We start from the raw sequence: 23,413 nt of genomic DNA on the forward strand, positions 1-23,413 counted from the left end.
TCTTAACCTTCTCGCTTGGTCGCAACTTATACTTTTTATTACCTTTTGGACCTTGTGATTGTGCAATCAAGAATTTCAAATACCTACATTGAAATTTTCACTCCATTGCAACTATCTTATAATAATGCATATTTTGTTCTCCGACCGTGTAATCACAACTAGTTGCTAGGTCACTCCATTGTGCCAACTACTTAAGCTTTGAACTACAAAACTGCGACTGACATCTCTTTAACCTCGGTCGCATAGTCACACCATAATCTTTATGTTAATCATAGTTTCTTCCTTCTAATGCCTCCAAGTATCAAATCCTTGTGGTCTTAACAGGGTCACAACTTCAATTTTGACTTTAACTCTGATTGTGTGACCTTTTTATCAACTGCTTATAAACTGCATCACACCTTCGCTATCTGAAAAGATCTTTGGCAATAAACCATTGTAACCAGGAAAACATTGAGCACTTAACTGCATTGTACCATAAAAATACTATGAGTTTAACCATGCAACGACCATGCACATCACCTTGGTTGCATGGTCATACCTTAAAATTTTCAAATGTCTTTTAAAAGTGTGAAACAAATTTAAAATAAGGAGTGTTTCTAATCAAAACATACATGAGGATTAAAACCTATGGTTTTTATAATGATTTCTTTGCACATGAAAATTGAAAACCCTAAATGCACAAACGAACATTAGATTTTTACAACAGATTCTCAAGATTCAAATAAGGTGAAAATAGAGTCCAACAGTGGCTCTACCTGGGGATAACAGATAGCTAGCATCCATATAAAGATTCAAAATCTCTGGGTTAAGCAGACCACATACTTGGCATATTGACAACTTTTTCAAAGAGCTATACACACAGTAGGAAAGCACAAAACATATATTACAGAGAAATAACACATATATACAAGGATTTGCAAAATATACACAGACCTAAACTACTGTTCATGGAAAAATGAGTACCTTCAATATAAGTAATTCTTCAAGAATTGTCCATGAACTGGAAATTTGAGAATATTTCTTGATAATTCCTTGATAAGATATGAATCTTCAAGCCATGTGGATTCTATCAAGTATGGGGCAAGCCGTATTGGGTCAAACTTTCCATGCTTACCCTTGTCTTCAATCCTTGCATTCCATATTAGGACCAAATCTTTAGGCTCAAACTTTCTTACAACTGCCCTTTTATCGTATAGGTGTTTTGCCTGCAACTACAACATAGCATTCTTGGCAGAAGCTTCCTTCTTGATCTTAGTTAGTCCTACCAATTCACCTATCCTTTCCTGCACGCCATTTATTATATCATCATCATACATCTGGATATAATTGTGTAGGCCTATTGAGTTATTCAAAGGCATTCTAGCTTGAATTTCATAAACTAAATCAAAAAGTGAAACACCTATTGCTTTCTTAACTATCACTATATTAGTTCAAACTGTCAGATGTAGCTTGGAATACCATTCCTTCTTGTTATCATTCAATGTTCTCTTGATGATTTTCAACAGACTTTTATTAGTAGATTCAACTTGCTCATTCCCTTGTGGATGATATGGGGATGAAGTTGATCTGGTAATGCCATACTTGTCACAAAGTTTTATAAACTCCTATGGTCTGAAGCACATGGCATTATCAGTCACAATTTTTTTAGGGCATCTAAATCTAGTGATTATATTGTTTAACAAAAAATTATTCACAACCTTGCTAGTAGCTTTCCTAGTAGGAATGGCCTCTAGCCATTTTGTAAAATATTCTATTGCTACTAAAATCCATGAATAACCTATATTAGACTTATTTGATATTTTACTTATGAAGTCCATTCCCCACTGCTGGAAAGGTACTTGTACTTCTATTGACTTTAAAGGAATATTTCTAGAGAATTTCAACTTACCAACAACCTTTAGCAGGGATCACACTTTCTGACTAAGGCATATGCATCCTTAAATAAGCTTGGCCACCAAAAGTCAACTCTCATCACCTTATGAGCAGTAGTCTTGGCCATATAATGACCTCTACATACTCCTAAATGCATTTCAACAATATTCCTTCAAAATTTCTCCACCAGAGGTTCCCACCAATGATAATATACTTGATAGTTTGCATCTTTATAGATCCTCTTTCATTATCAATCAAATGAGATGGAGCTTCCATATGTTACAAGTAATAAATAACATTTTTATACCATTCACATTCATCCATATCACAAGTATATGGCTTTTGATCTTCATCTACAAAATTTATTTTTTATCATATAAATTTGATAGAGCCATCAACTTATCCAATCCCTAACCTCTCACCAATTTTTTAATCTGGATTTCAATGTTAAACTCTTGGATTCTATTAATCCATTTTCATCTCCTACTAGACACTTCTTGTTGGGAAAAGATCTCCTTTGCAACAACACTAGGAACAAATATTAGAACAATATCACCTACCAAATAACACCTAAAAGTCTTGACAACTTTCACAAGAGAATATGCTTGTTATTCATTGATTTCATATTTTAGCTTTGTAGGTTGGATTGACTTATTGAAAAAATCAATGGGTTGTTCATAACCCTTTTCATTCTTCTAGAGTAACACTGCTACAATAGTGTGGAAGGAAGTGAAAAAAAAAGTATGTGCATTAGCTTTGCATAATCTGTTGTCCTCAACACTAGAGTATTCTTTATTGCATCCTTGATTTCTTGGAAGGCCACTGATGGTTCACCCTCCCAATTTATTACTGCTTCTTTCTTAAGCATTTTAGAAATAGGTCTACTAATCTCAACAAAAGTAGTCACAAACCTTCCCAAGCAATTGTCTTGGCCAAAGAAAAACTGAATACCTTTGATATTTTTTGGCTTGAGGACCTTTGCTATTGCTGTCACTCTCTTTGGATCAATTTTGACTCGTTTAGAAACTATGCAGCCTGGTAGCTTTGCCTCTGTAACTCCAAAGACACATTTTCTTGAGTTCAATGAAACTCCATATTCCAAAGCCTTATGGAATATTTTTACCAAATTTCTACAATGGTCTTTATCTTTCTTGGAATAATTTGTCAAGTCATCTAGACAACTATGAATTTATCTATATACTCTTTAATAGTAACATACACGGCTCTCTGAAAAGAAGCCCCTGCATTAATCAATCCAAAAGGAATTCAAACATATACATATGTCCCCCATGGAGTTGTAAAAGCTTGTTGGAAATATAAGAGGAGTAACTGAATTGGAAAGGGTGAATCAATTACCATAAAAATAAATCATAGATCCTTTAGATGTCATTACAAAACAAACTCTGTTGAAACTAAAAATACTGTTGTAACTCAGTTCACACTGAATCACTCAACAAATACTAAGAATTATTGCTTCTTGGAAATCAATGAAAGAATGTTTCTTAAGATGTTTAATGTGATTAGCCAAAATGATTAGCCAAAATTAACATAGTTTCAAAATCATAAAGAAAATAACATGAACACCTATGACACCAGGATTTAATGTGGAAACCCAATTTGGGAAAAACCACCAATCTCAACTAGTTACTGTTTTTCACTCTTTTGAAGTGAGCCCTATTAGGAGCCAACACTGTTAAAGGTTACAAAACACACTGTTAGGTGTGATCTTGTTAAAGGATTTAATCACCCTATTAGGAGTGGCATTGTTAGAGGTCTTTAAACACTTCAATCTAGAAATGCCACCTTGTTAAAGGATTCAAAAAATAGTTGTTAACTCTATTAAGAGATTTGATACATTGCTACAATTATTAGGGAGTAACAATAATATGGCCTAATTGCTAATGCAACTTTATTGCTAATTTCAGATCTTTTTTCTAGCCTAAATACTTGATCCTCCTTGATTGGATAAAACTTTGCAGCTCGTTCAACTCAAGATACTTTGCTATCCTTCCAGTCTGCTTCCTTGATTTATCTTTTTAATCCCATCCTTTTTTTTCAATCTCACAACTCGACCTTATACTTATATCTTATGCCTAGTGAAGTTGGCTTGAATACACCTTCAAATATTAAATATTTATCCCTTAAGTCAGCTAGACTTAACTAATAAATTCATCAAACTAAATATGTTGATTCAAGAAAATCCTTCATTAGTCGACTTAGCTTGGTCAACACGAACTCAAAAAATACTTTTTTTTTAGACTTCCTTTGTTAACCGCGTGAACTTGGTTAACATTGGTTCCATGCCAACTTCTCTTTGGTGCCCGAGTGAACTTGGTAGACACTATCTTCATGTAAAATTTCTTTGGTGCCTGAGTGAAGCTCGACACATACTGTCTCTGAACTTGGTTTACTTTGGAATGCTTGATAGACACTAGAAATTGTTGTCATCACTCGAGTGAGCTCGACAAACACTAACTGGCAAAGACTTGACATTTTCTATAACATCAAAGGCAATATACAATTAAACAATTATTTTCAACAATCTCCCTCTTTGGCATTAATGACACCACAACATGTCATAATATAATGAAATTTCAAAGCAAAATATAAGTAAGGATAATATCCTTAGTTTCATTATGATTCTCATCCATGAGAAATCCCTCTATCAGTGTGAACTCTCTTTGTCATAAATCTTTGATTTGTAATGATTGCACTATCAAACTCCCTCTTTGATATCAACTAAATTCATTCTCCCTCTGACATTTCTGACATATATAAAGAATATTTTTCATATATGATAGCAAACTCTTTTTCTTTATCTGACTTGATAACAAGATTTCACATAAAATTTCTCTGATGTATGACAGAACTCAGAACTCTCCCTCTTTGACATCTTATGCCAAAGATAATATTTAGTGAACTTCCATGTACTTGATGTATTGATTCATATATAATTTTTCCTTTAAAATATTGCATCAACTTGACTAATCTTCAACATTCTTAATCGATGTATCACTAAAATATGATTAGTGAGTTGTAGATAGGGGAATGGCCTATAGCTTACCTCTTAGATACAAAAATGCATCTTTTCGTAATGGCTCAAAGAATATGCCTGCAATCTGTTCTTTTTTATTCACATATTTCAATCTTACTTCCGTGTCTTGCACTAATTCTCTTAAGAAATGATACTTAATTGTAATGTGCTTGGTTTTGGTATGCATCACATGATTCTTGGAAATGTTAATTTCACTGGTGTTATCACATAAAATAACAACTGGATCCTTGATCTCTTCCTTTATAACTATCAACAATTGTTTAAACCAAATAATATTTGAACAATTGACCATTACAACAACATATTCTACTTCTATTGTTGAATGAGAGATATTGTTTTGTTTCTTGCTTGTCCAAGATACTAGCCTCTTTCCAAGAAATACTGCTCCACCACTATTTCTCTTTCTATCGTCAGTGCTTCCTGCCCAATCAACATCAATGAATGTTTTCAATTCAAAGTTTCCTCATTTCTTATACCACAAATGATAATCTTCAGTACCCTTTAGATACATCATGATTCTTTTTATTGCCATCATGTGATTTTCTTTTGGATTAGCAGAGAATCTTGCCACCATTCTAACTACTAATGCTATATCAGGTCTTGTATGCATTACATATTGAAGTTTTCCAATCATTGATATTTATGGAGTCTGATCATCTCTAGAAAGCTTATGTCTAGTAGGCATAGGTGTTCCAACTAGTCTGGAATCCTCCATTCCAAACTTCTTCAATATCTTCTTGATGTACTTTGGTTGAGTAATATAGATACCATCCTTCTTCTATTGAATGTGCAAGCCAAAAAAGAATTTGATTTCTCCAAACATTGACATCTCAAATTCCTTACTCATTTCCTCTGAAAAAGATTTGAATAAATCATCATTTCCAGTAAACAATGTATCATCCACAAAGATTTCTACCAACACAATCTTCTTATTTGGTCCTTCTTTGATGTATAGGTTGTTGTTATCATTAGTTCTTTGAAAACCAATCTTTATGAGATACTTGTGTACCCTCTCATACCAGGATTTGGGGGCTTGTTTGAGACCATACAAAGCTTTGTGTAGTCTGAAAACCATGTCCCTTTTACTAGGATCAATGAAACCTTCTAGTTTCTCAATGTAGACTTCCTCTTCTAAGATTCCATTCAGGATTGTTGATTTCACATCCATCTGATACACTTTTAATCCTTTGTGTATTGCATATGAAAGGATTGTTCTAACACCTTCTAGTGTAGAAACAGGAGCAAAAGTTTCTCCATAGTCAATACCTTCCTCGTGAGCATAACCCTTGCAAACTAGCCTTGCCTTGTTTCTTGAAACTTCTCCATTCTCATTCAACTTATTTCTGAATACCCATTTTGTGCCAATTATATTCTTATCCTTGGTTCTAGGAACAAGAGTCCAAGTCTTATTCCTTTCTATCTGATCAATTTCTTCATTCATATATTCAATCTAACTTTCATTTTCTAATGCATCTTTGACTATTCTAGGTTCAAATTTAGTAAGCAAACATGTACCTTTCAGTTTGTTCCTTGTCATTGTACCAACTAATTGATCCAACAAGTCTAGGCTCCTTTTTGAAATCACTTGGTTTTCCATGATCTTTTAAATCATGCTTGAGTCCTAATGTCTATGACTAGGGTCCATCATATTGTAACTTGGTTTCCTCTTGTTGAAACTCAAGTTCTTCTGATCACTCGAGTGCTTCCGATGACTCAAGTTGCACTGGCTAGGACTTGGGTTGAATTGGAGATTTTGAGGACTCAGGTGGTGAAGGTTGTTGACTCCCAATTATTTGATTTTAAGGTACAATATCATGCTCATAGTAAAAAAAGTTTTTTTAGTCTTCAGGTTCCTTGTTGCTTTGTTCTTCACTCTTTTTGGCAAACTCATCAGTCTTCACATGTGCACTTTCTATAACTTCATGAGTAGATAGATTCAAACATTTATATACTTTGCTCTTATTTGAATATCCCATAAATATGCCTTCATTAATTTTCACATCAAATTTTCCTTTTCTAGACTTCTTGATAATATAATTGTAATGCCCCACCTGGAGATCCTTGGAACAAGGATAAATACAAGCCGAGATAATTTTTTTTTTTTTTTAAAACAAGTATGAAAGCACAAGACAACCATCATATGTTGATCATAAAGATCGCAACGGAAGACTAACCAACAACCAAACACCAAAGATCTCTGAGCATCACCACTAACTAAAACATAAACAAGAAAACAACAGAGACCAACCAAGCTAAAAGACAAAAGATGACTCCTAAAAAATGGCTAATTCTAAAATCCTAAAGCCTTGAAATTTGGCTAAGTCTGAATTTCTGAAGCCCTAAAATTTCCTAAAATCTTTATCTTAGCTAGTAGAAGTCTAGAACCTATCTCAAAAGACTCATCACGTATATTAAAATATATCTTAAGTATAAGCAATTAAATATACGTCAACTTATACTTCTTCTCAAAAATACCTCTTCCCCTTGCATTGAAGAGAAGTGATGGGATGAGCTACTCATGAGAAATCCTTCACGAAGTGATGATAGTAACCCACCAATTCCATAAAACTATGAACTTCTAAGACACTAGTGGGTACTGGCCAATCTATGATAGCATGAATCTTCTCTGGATCTACTACAATTCCATCACCACTGATGATGTGTCCCAAATACTTCACCTATGATTGGAAGAACCCACATTTACTCAAGCTGTCATACAACTGATGGTCTCTCAAGAATTGCAATACCTGATGTAAATGGACTTCATGCTCCTCCATAGTCTTCGAATAGATCAATATGTCATCTAGGAATACAATAACACATTGATCAAGGTAAGTGTGAAATGCACCATTCATCAAACTCATAAATACTGATGGCGCATTGGTTAACCCAAAGGGTACAACTGTGAACTCATAATGCCCATATCACATGCAAAAAGTTGTTCGATGAATATCAACCTCCTAGATACGAAGCTGATGGTATCATAACTTAAGATCAATATTTGAGAGCACTCATGCTTCCTTCATCTCATTAAATAATTCATCTATCCCTGGCAAAGGATAACGATTCTTCATTATCACCTTATTCAACTGTCGGTAGTCAATGCACAACCGCAAAGAACCATCCTTCATTTTTATGAAGATGATTAGTGCACCTCGTGGGGATACACTAGGATGAATATGGCCCTTGGCTAATAATTTCTCCAACTACAATTTGAGCTCACTCAACTCCTAAGTAGTCATGTGATAAGGAGCTCGTGAAATTGGCTCTACTCTCAATACAAGATCAAACCAAAAATCAATGTCACGCTGTGGTGGCATACTTGGGAATCTCATCAAGAAACACATCTACATACTCATGAAGGAGTGAGTGATCATCAAGTGTCACCATATTGCTCTAGGATTCCTCAAGATCACTGATAGAAACAAGAAACAATTGATAACCCTTTTGCACACTCTATTTCAGTTGAATAGCTAAGATCAATCGAAGTAAGACTAGTCTCAGGACTCCCAAAAGTTCCACTTGCCCACTTGTGTCATCAATACACTATACCATATTACAATAGTAATTGATATTCTCCTGATGGGTGGTTAACCATGCCCAACACAATGTCATATGATCCCAAAGGTAGAATGCGTAGATCCACTATGGTGGTGAAGGGTCCCAAATTCAAAACATAACTCCTAACCAACGAGTCAACAACCACTTTGGAACCCGTGGCTAACTCAAACTACCACCTATCGACTTGACACACTACCACTAGTCCACATCGGTGAACAAGAGATAGTGATATGAAAGAATTAGAAGCACCCAAGTCAAATAAAATAGAAGATGAAATACCATGAAACATACATCTAGCCTCGACTACTGTACCCTGCTAATTGGCTTGATGGTTGTCAACCACTACAAAGACTCGGTGATTCCTACTAGCATCTTCTATAGTAGGCTTAAATCTCATTGCACCCTTACCGGGTCTTGAAGATGGTTTAATGGAGCACTCAAAGGATTTATGGCCAGGCTGGCCACGAGAGTAATAGTTTCCTCCAAAGTTGGAACCTGTTCTGCGACCAGCCTAGGTAGCACTAGAATAAGGTGCACTACCCTTGCTAGAATTAGGCTGAGTACTCTAAGGAGGATGATCCTATTGATGCTTTTGTCCTTGGTTTTTGTTATCTCCTTTCTTACTTGAGGTACCAAAATTTTGTCCACCCTTGCTCTAATACCCTTTCTAAAACTTACGGCATTGTCCATTCTGAGAGGGTGTCGACTAGGTCTGGCCCTTTCTAGAGGACTGAGTGTATTGTGCATCCTGCCTTGAATTCCTTGCACTTTGGTTCTGAGAACTAGATCTACTATTAAAACCTTTAGCCAGATTCTCTTCTTTAATATGTGCCTTCTCCAACGAGAACAAGAGTCCTAGTCTGATGCATACAGACTTCTCCAATGAGGGCATCCTTGAGGCCACAGATGAAATGACGAGCCATAAGTAAATCATCATGGTTGCAGCATGAATACTACCTAAGCTCAAAGAATCAGATTTCATACTGATCCACAATTATTTTTCCTTGCTAGATTGCATGGAACTCATCAGAACAAGCCTCTCTAAACTGAGGAGATAAGAATCTCTCTTGGAACCTCTCCTCAAAGATTTCCTAGGTGAGATCTGCAACACTAATCTGGAGCTTTTGACTCTCAATTTTCTACCAAATGGATGTGTGTTCCCTTAACTACATAATTTCACAACGAGCCCTCATATTGGTTGCATATGGATACATGGGGAAGCAGTGTTCCGTGTCCAATAACCAAGTTTCTATCGTGAGGCCACCTCCCTTACCATCGTACAATGGTAGTTTGGATTGATGAAGAGACTACATGATATCCAACCTGGTGGAATCCTCATTTTTGTGGTCCCTACCACCATGATGGTGCCCTCTGCCACCTAGTGGTGTATGAGAATGTCCACATTCATGTTCTTCCTCTCTATGCTCTAAATGATGGGAATCTCCATGATGAGATCCCTCTTCTCAATCATGATCATGTTTGCACCGTTGGGCACAACCAAGCAAGAATCTCCTAGAGCACTGGCATCAATGCCCCCATGCCATTCTGATTAGCATTAGTACCCAGTTCTCCTTCCTAATGTCCTCTTCCTGGTGTTCATCTCCACGGTTACCGCTACGAGTACCACCATGCCCACTAGGTCTATGTACAGGAGGCATCACTATGGCAACAACAAGATAATGTCAGAATAATCAGATCACAAGCATAAGAGTCAAAACCATGAACTAATAAGATATAAAAAATAATAACCATAATATAATAATACACAACGGAAAACAAAACCATAGTGAAAGCATAACATAGATATCCCAATGTTGCAACATGGGCTCTGATACCAGATGTAATGCCCCACCTAGAGATCCTTGGAACAAGGATAAATATAAGCCGAGATTTAAAAAATAAATTAAAACAAGTATGAAAGCACTAGACAATCATCATACGTGGATCATAAAGATCGCAATGGAAGACTAACCAACAACCAAACACCAAAGATCTCCAAGCGTCACCACTAACTAAAACTAAACAAGAAAATAACAAAAACCAACCAAACTGAAAGACAAAAGATGACTCTTAAAAAATGGCTAAGTCTGAAAACCTGAAGCCCTGAAATTTGGCTAACTCTAAATTTTTGAAGCCCTAAAATTTCCTAGAATCTTTATGTTAGCTCGTAGAGGTCTAGAACCTATCTCAAAAGACTTGTCCCATAGGAAATTTGTTTTGAACCTAAAGGGTGTCCAAAACCAACTTCTGAACTTTTCCTAGACAAGCCTAGATACCCACTATTTTTCGTGCGAGGCCAACAGAGGCAGATTATTGTGTGAGAAAGTGCAACACACCCTGCAAGAAATTGCTATCTACATGTGAAAGTGCACCAAATGTCACGAGAAGGTTCTTGGCCCAACAACCAAGCTAGGTAAAACTAGTGTTGTGTTTCGTGTGAGGAAATGCCAAGCTGTGCGAAGAAACCCAACACATTATGTGAGGACTTGCATTCTTGCACAAGAAACTACAATTTTGCACGAGAATCTAGAACAGCAAGACAAAAAACAATAAAGGAAGAAAACTAGAAAATGAATTCCTCCACACTAGGGAGTACCAGATGCACATATCGAGGGAAAGGCACTTGAATGAATGCTGAAAGATGGAAACAACAACTAACCATCTAACAAGCATTGAAGAGAAAGTACAAAAAGAAACATCACAATGTGCTAAAACAACATCACAATAAATAAAAATAACATTGCAATGAACAACACAACCAAACTAAGTACACAGTTCATCCCAACCATTATAGCATCATAAGACCATTGTGGGCCCTAGCCATCCCCCGCACGTAACATCCCAAGCTACCGACCAAATCATCGGTACTATCATAAAAAGGACGTCACTACTAAAACAAGCTACAACATAGGCATAAGGAAATCTAACATGCTAAAAGTAAAGCATAAGATAATCCTACAAATACAGATAACATCATCTATCATATGCTAATCATCTAAATAAGGAAATGCGTCAATAAATAACATCATCTAACATGATATACAAGCATCCCAATGAAAGCATACATCACAAGAAAGCATACTCTGGAACCTAAAGCACCAAGTGAAAATATCCAACAACCGTTGCACCAGGACAAAAGACTGTCTCTATACACTGGTTCCTAGCAGTGGTATAGGTAGCTACACTTCCCAACCATGTGGAACCCACAGGACCACTCCCACTATGCTAATGGAGATAATGATCCAACCATAAACACACATAAAGCACAACGTCCATGGCTAACACACATGCTAGACAGTATGATGATTGGAACCAAGACATAGAAAATGCATAAAATATAGGTCCTGGTCAGACACTTAATAGGATACTAAGTAGGCGCTAACATAATGGAGAGTTGCTTGGCATCAACAAGCCCAAGCTCAGATCGTGTGTTTCAACTCCTTAACGGAGGGCCCTGCACACACATTTTATTATCTTAAGTTTTATTACCACCCATTATTTTCTTTGGTTATCACTTAATTAAAACTTCTACATGCCAACCCTCAGGAAATAGGCACTGGGTTGCGAAAAAGAAGCCCCCTCCATATGCTACCCTACCTTACTCATGCTCATCCAATGATGAGTGCCCATAGGCATGCAAATTCCCAACCTAACTCCAATGATCATAACTTTAAGAAGTACCATAAAAGGTCGGGGCTTTCAATTCACCTGACAAATGTACATGCACGTACTCGTGTGTGGTGCACCACCATCATAGAGATCATAACACAAGGACTAGATGAGAACACCAAGCAGAAAATCACTCAACTAAAAATAGACTTAGGAGGATGGATACGACATGCATCCTAATGCAACATAAAAGTGCAACAAAGGTCTGACCAACATCCAAATGGATAATCGAGGTCCACAACCAAACTCATGCCAAGAAAACCTAAGAAAATAGAGCGGCACACAAAATGAGGCAAAAACCCCAAAAATTGAAAAACTTTGAAATTAAAACCCATTTGACCTTTGGGTACAAAAACCCCAAAAATCCAAAAATAATTAAGTTTGGACACCGTATGCAAAAATGGCCAGCATAACGGTGCAAAACCCAAATCCCCATCCCAAAAATAGGGAAAATGTTCATAACTAACCAACCAGGCAGAACAGACAAATAGAAATAGAGGGGAAAACTAATTCTCAGCCTCCTGACAAATGGCTACCAAAAATAGAAGTTGAAACAGAGCAGAAATGATAAAATGGGAAAGCCCTACCTGATAGCAAAAGGGGCAGAAACTGAAACCCGCACAATAAATAGAACACTTGCCGAATCTGCCAAAAATCACAGTAAAGAAAGGTCTACCTGAGTTGGATCCAATGAGACTGATCTCGCAAAAAATCCCACACACATAGCTCCCAGAACCAACAAAGATCAAATCCTTCAAAAGAGGATTTTAGAAAAGCTCTCCAAATTTCTATTTTCAAAAAGTGAGAAGTGAATAATAAAAGCCCTTTTTCAATATTTATTCACTTTTTGAGTGAGTAGTCGATTAGGACAAATAGCCAGTTAGACTAGCAAGTCTTCGAATTGACCCAAACAAAAATAGGTTATTCCTCGTAATGGGAATTCACCTAAGGCAAAGTTGTCAGAAATTAAATTTGAGAAGATTTAAAGCCTGAAAACCCAAAATCACAAAAAATCACTAAACAACTTTAGTGACAATGCAAAATTCTAAATGAACAGACACACTCACTGGTCTAATTACGTAATGAAAATGAGTTCAGATTTAATAATCACCAAAAGGTTTTAATTTAAACAATTAAAATAAGGATGCATCAACCATACAGGGATGGCATTGGTAAAATATGAATAGCTAAATCACTAACTTCATGTGCCTTTGCTAGGGATATAATTCCTACACACGATCAACTATAATTGTATATAATACATATCCAAAGCAATAAATGCATTAAATGACTAATTTAACCATTTATTCAATTATATCAAAAAATCCATTTACATCACTCATGTTCGTATAAAGCATAAAAAGACAAGAATGAAGTAGATCACCATAGCATAAAATCCATCACATGACATAATTAGAAACATATCTAAATACCAGATAGTTAAATATCATCATATATCTACTATCATCTCAAAATGGCATCAACATGCAAATATGATAAACAGAACAACATAGCAGTAAAGCATCTATGATACTGAATCACAGTATAACATTCGACCCTTAGGTCATCACAAGGCACATATAAAAAGAGTATCAAGAATCATTCAAATCAAAATAGACAAGGTATAGACTACAAACACGAGAGACACTACAAAAATATTTACTACCAATTACTTTAAGGTAACACAGATTAGGTTTATAGCCATACCATAACTCAAAAGGTATTTGATTTGAATCCTTCATCAACTTAACTCAGTTCAAGGTATGAAATGCAGTGTTGATTGCTTCCTTGCAGTATTTGATAGCAACATTCTTCTCTATCATCAGGGTCCTTCTGCAATCCATGATTAATCTATTCTTTCTTTCAGCAATGTCATTTTGTCTTCTCTTTTGATTGCTCTCTCATTGTAGAATTCATTGAATTCATTAGAAATGAATTCTCCTCCTCCATCTGATCTTAAACATTTTAGTTTCTTTCCTATTTCTTTCTCCACTCAACATATACCATTTGAAGTTTTAAAAAGTTTCTGATTTATCCTTTAGGTACATAATAATAATCATTCTAGAATAATCATCAACAAATAAAATAAAGTACTTATCTCTGATTTAGATTTCTATGCCAATAGGTCTACAAAGGTCTGTGTGAACTAGATCCAACACTTCTTTAGAATGATAGTTTTTGCTTTTAAAACTTGTCTTTCCCATCTTACCAATTTGACAATTCTTGTACATGCCCATGTTAGGTTTCTTCAGGCTTGGAATGCCTCTAACCCTTTTGTTCTTGCTTATATCTATTAGGTTATCAAAGTTCACATGACACAACCTCTTATGCCATAACTAACTTTCTTATACTTGAGAAATGAAACATGAATATCCATTAAGTTCTAGGTAGAATAGATTACCTTTTGTTTGCTTCCCAGTCCCAACCAAATTTCCTTTCCCATCCAGAAGATTGGCCTTTCCACTCATGAATTCTACCTTGAATCCAATGTTATTCAATTGAGTCAGACTAAGTAGATTATGCTTCAGCCCTTCAACCCAATAAGCATTATCACATCTGAGATCATTGGTTAGTGAAATACAACCTTTATCATTCACATAACATGGTTCATCGTTGCCAAATCTAACACTTCCACCATCATAGTGTACTAAGTTCTAAAATTTATATTTGTCACCAGTCATATGGTGAGAATAACCACTATCAATAATCCATGTATCATTCTTACTAATATGTGAGATAAGCATCATCTTATCATTCTCATTGTCTGTCTCATCCTTAACAACAATGTAGACCATTTCATCTTCTTCTTCACTACTTTTAGAATCTTTAGCAATGTAACAAGATTTCTTACCTTTGTATTTGTAGTCCTTGTAGCTTTTGAAGTCCGTCTTGCCCTTGTACTTGTCATTCTTCTTTTCTTCTTTTCCTTCTTTGTTTGGACATCTTGCAATAATGTTGCTAACTTTTTCACAAGAAAAGCATATCAAAGTAATTTTACCCTTGTACTTCCCTTTTCCTTTGGAAAATCTTCTTGTAAGTAATGCTTCAATGACTTCAAGATCTTCATCAGAACCATCTTCATCCTCACTGTCAGATTGCCTTTTAGATTTTGTAGCTTTCTTCTTGAGTGATAGCTTGACTTAAAATGTAGACTATATGTTGCTAGTGTTAGGAACATAGGTATCATAGTTATCTAATTCAAATGTTGTCAATCTTCCCACTATTACATCCAATGTTATATCATTCTTGGGATTGCATCTCATCTCTTGAATTGCTAAAACTCTAATAGCATATATAGGAAGAAGTGTTCTGAGAAACTTGCTTACCACTACCTCATCTTCTATCTTTCCTCCTAAGGCTCTAATTACACATACAATAGCTTTGATTCTATCACTATATTTTGAAATGTTCTCATCCTCTCTCATCATCATTTGATTAAATTTTCCTCTGAGACTTTCTACTTTAGCTCTCTTGACATTATCATCTCCTCCATAGATGGCTTTTAACTTGATCCACATCCCATAAGTAGTAGCACACTCTTTGACTTCATCAAATTCAACATAGTTGAGAGTTGAAGCAATATCTATCATCATGATATTATGATTCTTATCTTTTATAATTTCTTCAACATTCATAGTTCCAGTAGATGTCACATACTTGGTGTATAGGTACTTTAGGCCTGATTCTCCACTGGTTACCAAATGCAATCTCATGAGTTCCTGCCATGCTTTGAAGTTATCTCTATTCAACTTAGGGATCTCCCTTCTGTGAGACATCCTGATCTTTAGCTTAGGTCCTTGAAACCTTCTTTGCAAGCACCGAAAGCTCTGATGCCAATTGTTGGAAATATATGAGGAGTAACTAAGAGGGGAGGGGTGAATCAATTGCCACAAAAATAAATCACAGATCCCTTAGATGTCAATACAAACCAAACTCTACTAAAACTAACAATACTATTGTAACTATTATTAAAATTCTACACATGTTGAATTTTACTTCAAGTAACATTGCAAAGGGAAATATCCATTTTTGGTTCATTTACATTGCATCATTTTGCAAGCATATAAAAACCATGAGCAAAAGGAGATACAATGTTCATTGTATAAATCATCAATTGATATGTACAATTTTTAGTTTTACAAAGTACAAAATGAATGGAAAAATGTTGGAAATGAGAATCTCACACAAGTCGTGAATCTAACTACTTTCTTTCATAAATATTGAGAACAAGAAAAATACAACACAGGACGATAGAGTTAGAGGTAACCAGTCATTACCTTTTCAACTTTTGACTGGTTATATAATCTTCAATGACACTCCTGGTCCAGCCCTTGATCTAGTAGATTCCAATCTCCATTCTCTTGCATGAGAAAATAAAATGGAGTTAAATCTCAAAAAGATCTAAGCAATGACTGATTACCTACAACTATGTACCCACACATGCTATATATTTCCTATTCCAAACACATATCAAAAATAGTAAAGTGTATTCGAAGTGTACAAGCATGTTCATTTCACAAGCAGCAGGTGCAAATCATAGAAGGATAGTTTTTGAGTGTCACGAGCCCATGCTTGAACCTCAAAAAATACTATCTCAAATATCAAGAAAAATATGGGTAATGAAGGAAAAGGTCATGGTTGCTTTAAAGGTGGAAACGAGGGGGAAAAATATCAAAATAGAAAACTACTATAAAGAATAAGATATCAGTCAAGAAAAGCCCAGAGTCTCTAGAATTACAACAGCTACCTAAACTACCATTCATTAACCCTTGCAACATATTCTATTTGTTGAATCCAAGTGGAGACTTCAATATCACGCAAACTGCATTTGAGGATTGGTTCAATAATCAGTAAGGCTAGATGGGTAAATCTGGAGAAATTCCAAAGGAGTGCATTCTAGCTCTCCAAAAACATGACCTTTTTGTCTACATGACATATAAGGAAGATAATATGCCTAAGGTGATAAGGGGAGTTTTAGCTCGAGCGGTGCAAATATTTGCAAATTTGATAAGTAATTCAATCAAGTTTATTTCATCAGGACATATTATATTACGAGGATGGTGTGAATACTCAATAGTAAACAAGAAAAGAGATAGAGAATTTGAAAATGAAAGAGATTCCCAGTTAACACTATAGAGTTCGTAGACCATCAAGGGTGGCAGTGACAATGCTTTGCCAGGGTTTAGAAGATCTTGGATGGTCTCAGTTTGGTTGCCAAATTAGCCAAAAAAGAGCATCTTATGTAGGGAACAGGCGTACACTTGGAGGCAGCAAGCCAACCAGTTACATTAGTTGTGGCTGTAGAAATCCTTTCTTTGGATCATCTGACTACCATCTATTTGCCACACCAAAGAGGGGTTTGCGAAAAAAAGTCCAAGTTGCTGCAGATTATTTAGATTCAAAGTCTGATTCTCTTAAGCTCCAAGATGAGGTTGGCTACCATCCCTAGGAAGAACTAAATGATTATGAAAATGTTGAGAAAGGAGAATTAAAGTTGAAAGATGCTGAAATTGCTAGAACTATTCTTGAGGTTAATCATAAAGCAACACTTATGTTTTCAAACACAACAGATGATGAACTATAGGATAGCAAATTCTAGGCAGAAGTAGACTATGTGACTAATGAGCATGGAGAGATATACCTTGAGGTAGATGATGATCAAGATGTTTTGCAAAGCCTTAGTATCGGTAGTATTCCTATGATTGTGTTCATTGGACTGGATGATTTATGGCATTTTAATGGACTTGAAACAACAATGCATAGAATTAAAAATGAATATGATATTGAAGCAATCAGTGATAGTGATACTAAAATTGAGGACGACTTTGATGACTTTTATGAGGATTGGATTTCTTTCCTCAAAGAGGAGTCATATTTTTTTGAGTCATTAGGAGATTGGGCGAATTTGGAAACCATGTGCTACATTCATCCTATATATTTTTCTAGGAAGACGACAAAGGTGGTATCTACCAATGACTTAGAAAATGATAGCTGAGGCATCTACCATGCACCCTTTGAAATGTATAGCAAGGTTGCTGCCAGCAAAAGAGAAATTTGAAAAAAAACTAGAAGAATGCATGGTAACAAGCAAAAAAGCACAAGGAGAATCATGATGAAAAGAAACAACAATATATGCAACAGTCCTTGGAAACTCATCAGTGATTACAATACATGCAACAAAATCCTTCAACAATGGCGGCCAACAAAAATATTTCAAACAATAACTGACAAATGCATCAAAAGGCCTTCTAGCAAATAACAATGGCGGCTTCGAGATTGTCATTTTTCATCTCTGAAGAGAACAAGTTCAACAATAGCGGCCATAGGATCAAACAGAATTGAGCAAACCCTATCCTCTCAACTTCTTCCTTCACTGTAGCAAATTCTTCACCGATGAAGTTAAAAATGAAAGGAAACTTAGGGTATTCAAACCATATATTATGCTCTTTATCATTTTTTACTTTCTTTTGAAGTCTGCGGGCTATGTATGGGATTCTAATCCCTTTTGAAGAGTATTAGTATTTGTGTCATGAGAAAGGGGGGTTTTTAATTTTAAGCTTTATGTAATGCCTTAGGTTTTAGCTAGGGGGATTGTTTAAGTATTTTATTTTTTTGCATAATTATTATTGTAAAGGAGAATATTTTAATGATATGGTCATAAATCATTTAATATTTCTTCTATTTTTTAATGCAAAAAGGAGGTGACTAGATTAATTTCATGTTCATGGTCATCAAGGAAGGATTCAGTTTGAAAACATTAGGAGCCTTTTTAGGGAGAAGTTTGGGGGTCAAAATTGTCTTTACTGAGTCAGTTTGAGGGTCTTAATGACCAGTTGGAGTGTTTTGGGGTAATTTCTAATGAGTCATGAGGGTAGTGGGTTCATAAAGTCTTATGATTAATGAGACTTCATTTTTAGAGGTTTCTAAACCCTCATTTCTGGGCTTTCTTTCTACATTCGACCCAAGTGCTAAGATGGTATTTAGTGAAGTTTGTAAGTCATTTTTAGAGAGTTCTGATTATGTAGAGAAGATTTTGTGACCACCTCTGAGTCCTTAACTTTATTTGTACAATTTTTAATTCATTTTGGAAGCTTAGTACAGGTGACATCAGTTGATTTTATGCTATTTGTGTCAATGTTTGAACCTTCTTTCTTTCTTCAATTCTGTGTGTAGTGTTAGAATGATTTGATAAAGCAATTTGTGAGCTATTATTGTTCCTTGTTATTTTGTCTCATTCAAGCACCTAGTTGTAGAGAAGTAAGTCTATTTGTAGGTTGTAATATGTGTTCTTAAAAACCTTATTACAAATTACTTATGCAAATATTTACAGAAAAGAAGTGTTTTTCTTTGTGCTTCAAGTAGTTGAACAATCTTTCTCTATTAGTTGTATCCAAACTTTCATATCACTTTTGTTGTGTCACCCATTTGTTAGTTTAAACTGTAGGTTTTAGGCTTATTTTCAGTAATTTCTACCCTTTTTCCCACAAGTTTAGATTAGGTTTATGGAAATGTCACTGAATATTTAGTAGGAGTTGGCCTAGAACCCGAAGGTTTCACTTCAATCACTTGTTCCACCAAGAAGTGATTTCCATGTTATGCCAGCGTTACTAAACTTTTTTAGTTCAGTACAGGGTGCAAATTCTGGTACTTAATAGTAACTTGGTTAGCACTAAATCACTTGACAAACACTAAGAATTACCACTACTTGACAATCACTAAAATAAATGTTTCTTAAGATGTTTAATGTGATTAGCCATAATTAACTTAGTTGCGAAATCATAAAGAAAATAACATGAACACATATGACACCAAGATTTACCGTGGGAACCCAATTTGGGAAAAAAACACCAATTACAACTAGTTACTATTTTTCACTGTTCTAAAGTGAGCCTAGTTAGGAGCTAACCTTGTTAAAGATTACAAAATATACTATTAGGTGTGACCCTATTAAATGATTTAATCATCTTGTTAAGAGTGGCCTTGTTAGAGGTCTTTAGACACTTCAATCTAGAAATGCCACCTTGTTAGGGGATTTGGCAAATAGTTGTTAAGCTAACTCTTTTAAGAGATTTGATACACTACTACAATTATTTGAGAATAACAATGATATGACCTGACTGCTAATGCAATTATACTGCTAATTTCATATCTTTTTCCTAGCTTGAATACTTGATCCTCCTTAATTGGAAAAAAATTTGCAGCTCGGTCAACTTAGGATACTTTGCTATCCTTCCAATCTACTTCCTTGATTTATCTTTTTAGTCCCATGTTAATTTCATGAACTCGGTTAACATTGGTTCTATGCCAACTTCTTTTTGGTATCCGAGTGAACTCGGTAGACACTCTCTTCTTGCAATTTTTCTTTGGTGCCTGAGTGAAGCTCAACATATACTACCTTTGAACTTGGTTTACTCTGGAATGCTTGATAGACATTGGAAACTATCTTCATCATCTAAGTGAACTTGATAGACACTGACTAGAAAAGACTTGACATTTTGTGTAACATCAAAGATAATATACAATAGAACAATTATTTTCAATAAGGTTGTCTTAAATTTATCCTTCTTGTAAATCAACACTTGGGTGTATCTAGAAAAACCATCCATCATGGACATCAGTTCAAAATTGGTAACCTATTGTAACATAGCCTCCATATTTGGCAAAGCATAACTATCTTTTAAAGAAGCAATATTCAAATTCCTAAAGTCTACACAGAGCCTAATGTCACCATTATTCTTCCTAACATGAACTAGGTTTGATACCCATGAGGAATGTCTTATAGGTTTAATAATTCCCCCATCCCTAAGCTTCATCAATTCTTCTTACATTTTGGGGGTTAATGTTGGGTTAATAGGTCTCTTTTTTTCTAAATGGCTTGACATTTTCTTTTAGTAGAATGAAATGTTGAAACAAGTCTTCCCTATAAGCCTTAAGGTCATCATATAACCATGCAAAACATGTCTAAATTTCCTTAGTAAATCAACCAACGACTTTCTAATAGTAGGAGATAGAGTCTTACCAATGTACACCTTCGTGGGAGACTTAATTTTTCCAAGGTTCACTTCTTCAAGCTCCTATGGTTTCTTACATTTGGTCTCAAGATGAACTCTATCTTGATTATTAAACACACTCTCCAACACTATCAACCCTTTAGACACCTTATTTGTCTTCAGCTATAAGATTTCTTGCCCAAAGATGGTATCCTTCCCATCTACATTTTCAACCAATGTGTTGCAATCCAACTCTTGGCCATAGTATTTGTCTTTACTTAAAAGAAAATTTAGAATATCTTTATCATCCTTAAATACCTGCCAGTCCTCTATGTTGTCAAGAATTGATGCCATATTTTACATTTCAATCTTGGATACCCCAATAAATGATACATCATCATGCTTAATGGTTACATTGGCTAGCAAATCAGCCATTTTGTCATTACTTCTAGCCATCCAAGAGATTCCAAAAGCATCAAATGCTTAAATCTGATCTCATACAGTGTTTCTATATTACTTCAACCTCTTGTTCTTGGATGCATATGTCTCCCTAATCTAAGATACAACCAGTTTAGAATCACCAATAACATGCAACATTTAAATACCATGACTTGTAGCCACTTTAAATGCAAGTAAAAGTGCTTCATACTCTACTATGTTATTTTTGTAGGTAAAATTTACGATAAATGAATACCTAAATGTATGTATTCTTCTCTAGAGAGATGAAAACTAGACCAACCATTGACCCCTCTTTGGAACTAGCCCCATCAAAATATATTGTCTAAAGATTATGAGAATTATGCATTTTTCTACCTCTTGTGAAAACAATGGGACTATCCTTTCACTTTCTAAAATGGTATTTTCAGCTCTAAAAGCATTTACCTCTCTGTTTAGAAAACATGTGGAATCTATATCAATGTTATCCTCAATCATGTGGATTACCCTTGGTTCTTTATCAACTTTGATGGCCTTGTCCTCTATGTGGAATGTGGCAAAAGAAAAATCACATTGTAGGCTACCTCCCATTGCAACACTCCATTTTCTAGAGAGTGGCATCCCATATTGGGAAGGAATATCAACTACTAGGATAGTCGTGATTAGGTCAATATCAAGATAAGAAGCTAACCTAAAAGATAATTCATTAATGGTACCAATAACAGGGATGTCTCTAGTATACATAGCTCTACATCTACCCTGCTTTGTATCTACCTTTAGACCAAGAGCTTCCATGACCTTAAAAGGCATGACAGTGTTAGAGGCTCCTAAGTCAATCATGCAATTTTTTAAGGTCTTGTCATTTATGACCAGACTAAGGAAGAAAGGGTTAATATTTTGTATATAGGAAGCAAATGAATTATCCAAATACATCTGAGGTATTTTGGACATGACTCCTTTTTCCTCTTTTTCTTTTACTACAAATGGCACTTCCTACCCTATTGATGACTCTCTATTAATAACATCACTATTTCCAATCTCTCCTAACCAAGAGAGGTTTTTACTCTTATGTTCCTCCATCTTAAACATTTTAGATAAAGTAACTTTGAAAGTAATTTGTGATAACATACAAATCATGTCAACATGATCATAAACAAGAGGTTTGCATAAATTACCTTTGGTTGCTTGTACTTGAACATCAAGCTCCTCCACTTGTCTAACAACATCAAGATTTAACTTCTTTTCTTCTATTTTTATCTTAACTTCCTTTGCACCTTGAAATTGCACATTCTTCTTGGGTTCCCACTTCTTAGTCTTACTGTCCTTGAACTTGATGACTACTTGATTCTCTTTGTTATGGCCATTATTCATCTTATGGGTTATGTCTTTAATGAAACACCTACTACTTTTCGAGCAGTATTAGTGACAATTTTGTTTCTTAGATTATATGTCCTATGAACTTGAGCCACCATCTCTATATTTATTCTATCAATTTCCTCTTTAGATGGCTTTCTCAGATTCATATGTTCAACATCTGATATCACGTTGTACATCTTATCTTCATCATTTGAAAAAAATTTTTGATGATGTCATAGGTACATATTTCTCTAATTTTTTAACATAAATTTTAGACTCTTCTAGATCAGATTCTTCACCGCTGTCACATAAATTAACCATGTTACATGCCACATCATCATGGCTCTTTTCTTCCTCACCCTCTTTAGGTTGTGTTTGTTTATGTGTAGAAAATGATTAGGCAATAGCACAATAGTAAGGGGAATGAGGATATTCAAAAATAATACACCAAGACATCTACTCCATCATATTTTTA

General features: G+C 35.2%; 1 pseudogene; it reads left to right on the forward strand.

The window, feature by feature from the left end:
* Positions 1–17,017: 17,017 nt before the first annotated feature.
* On the forward strand, positions 17,018–18,152 carry LOC149537379 (uncharacterized protein At3g49140-like; annotated as a pseudogene).
* The last annotated feature ends 5,261 nt before the right edge of the window (positions 18,153–23,413 follow it).

This window comes from Cupressus sempervirens, chromosome 9 (assembly GCF_028749045.1).
Source record: "Cupressus sempervirens isolate cs-2001-9-10 chromosome 9, ASM2874904v1, whole genome shotgun sequence".
Lineage (NCBI taxonomy): Eukaryota > Viridiplantae > Streptophyta > Pinopsida > Cupressales > Cupressaceae > Cupressus > Cupressus sempervirens.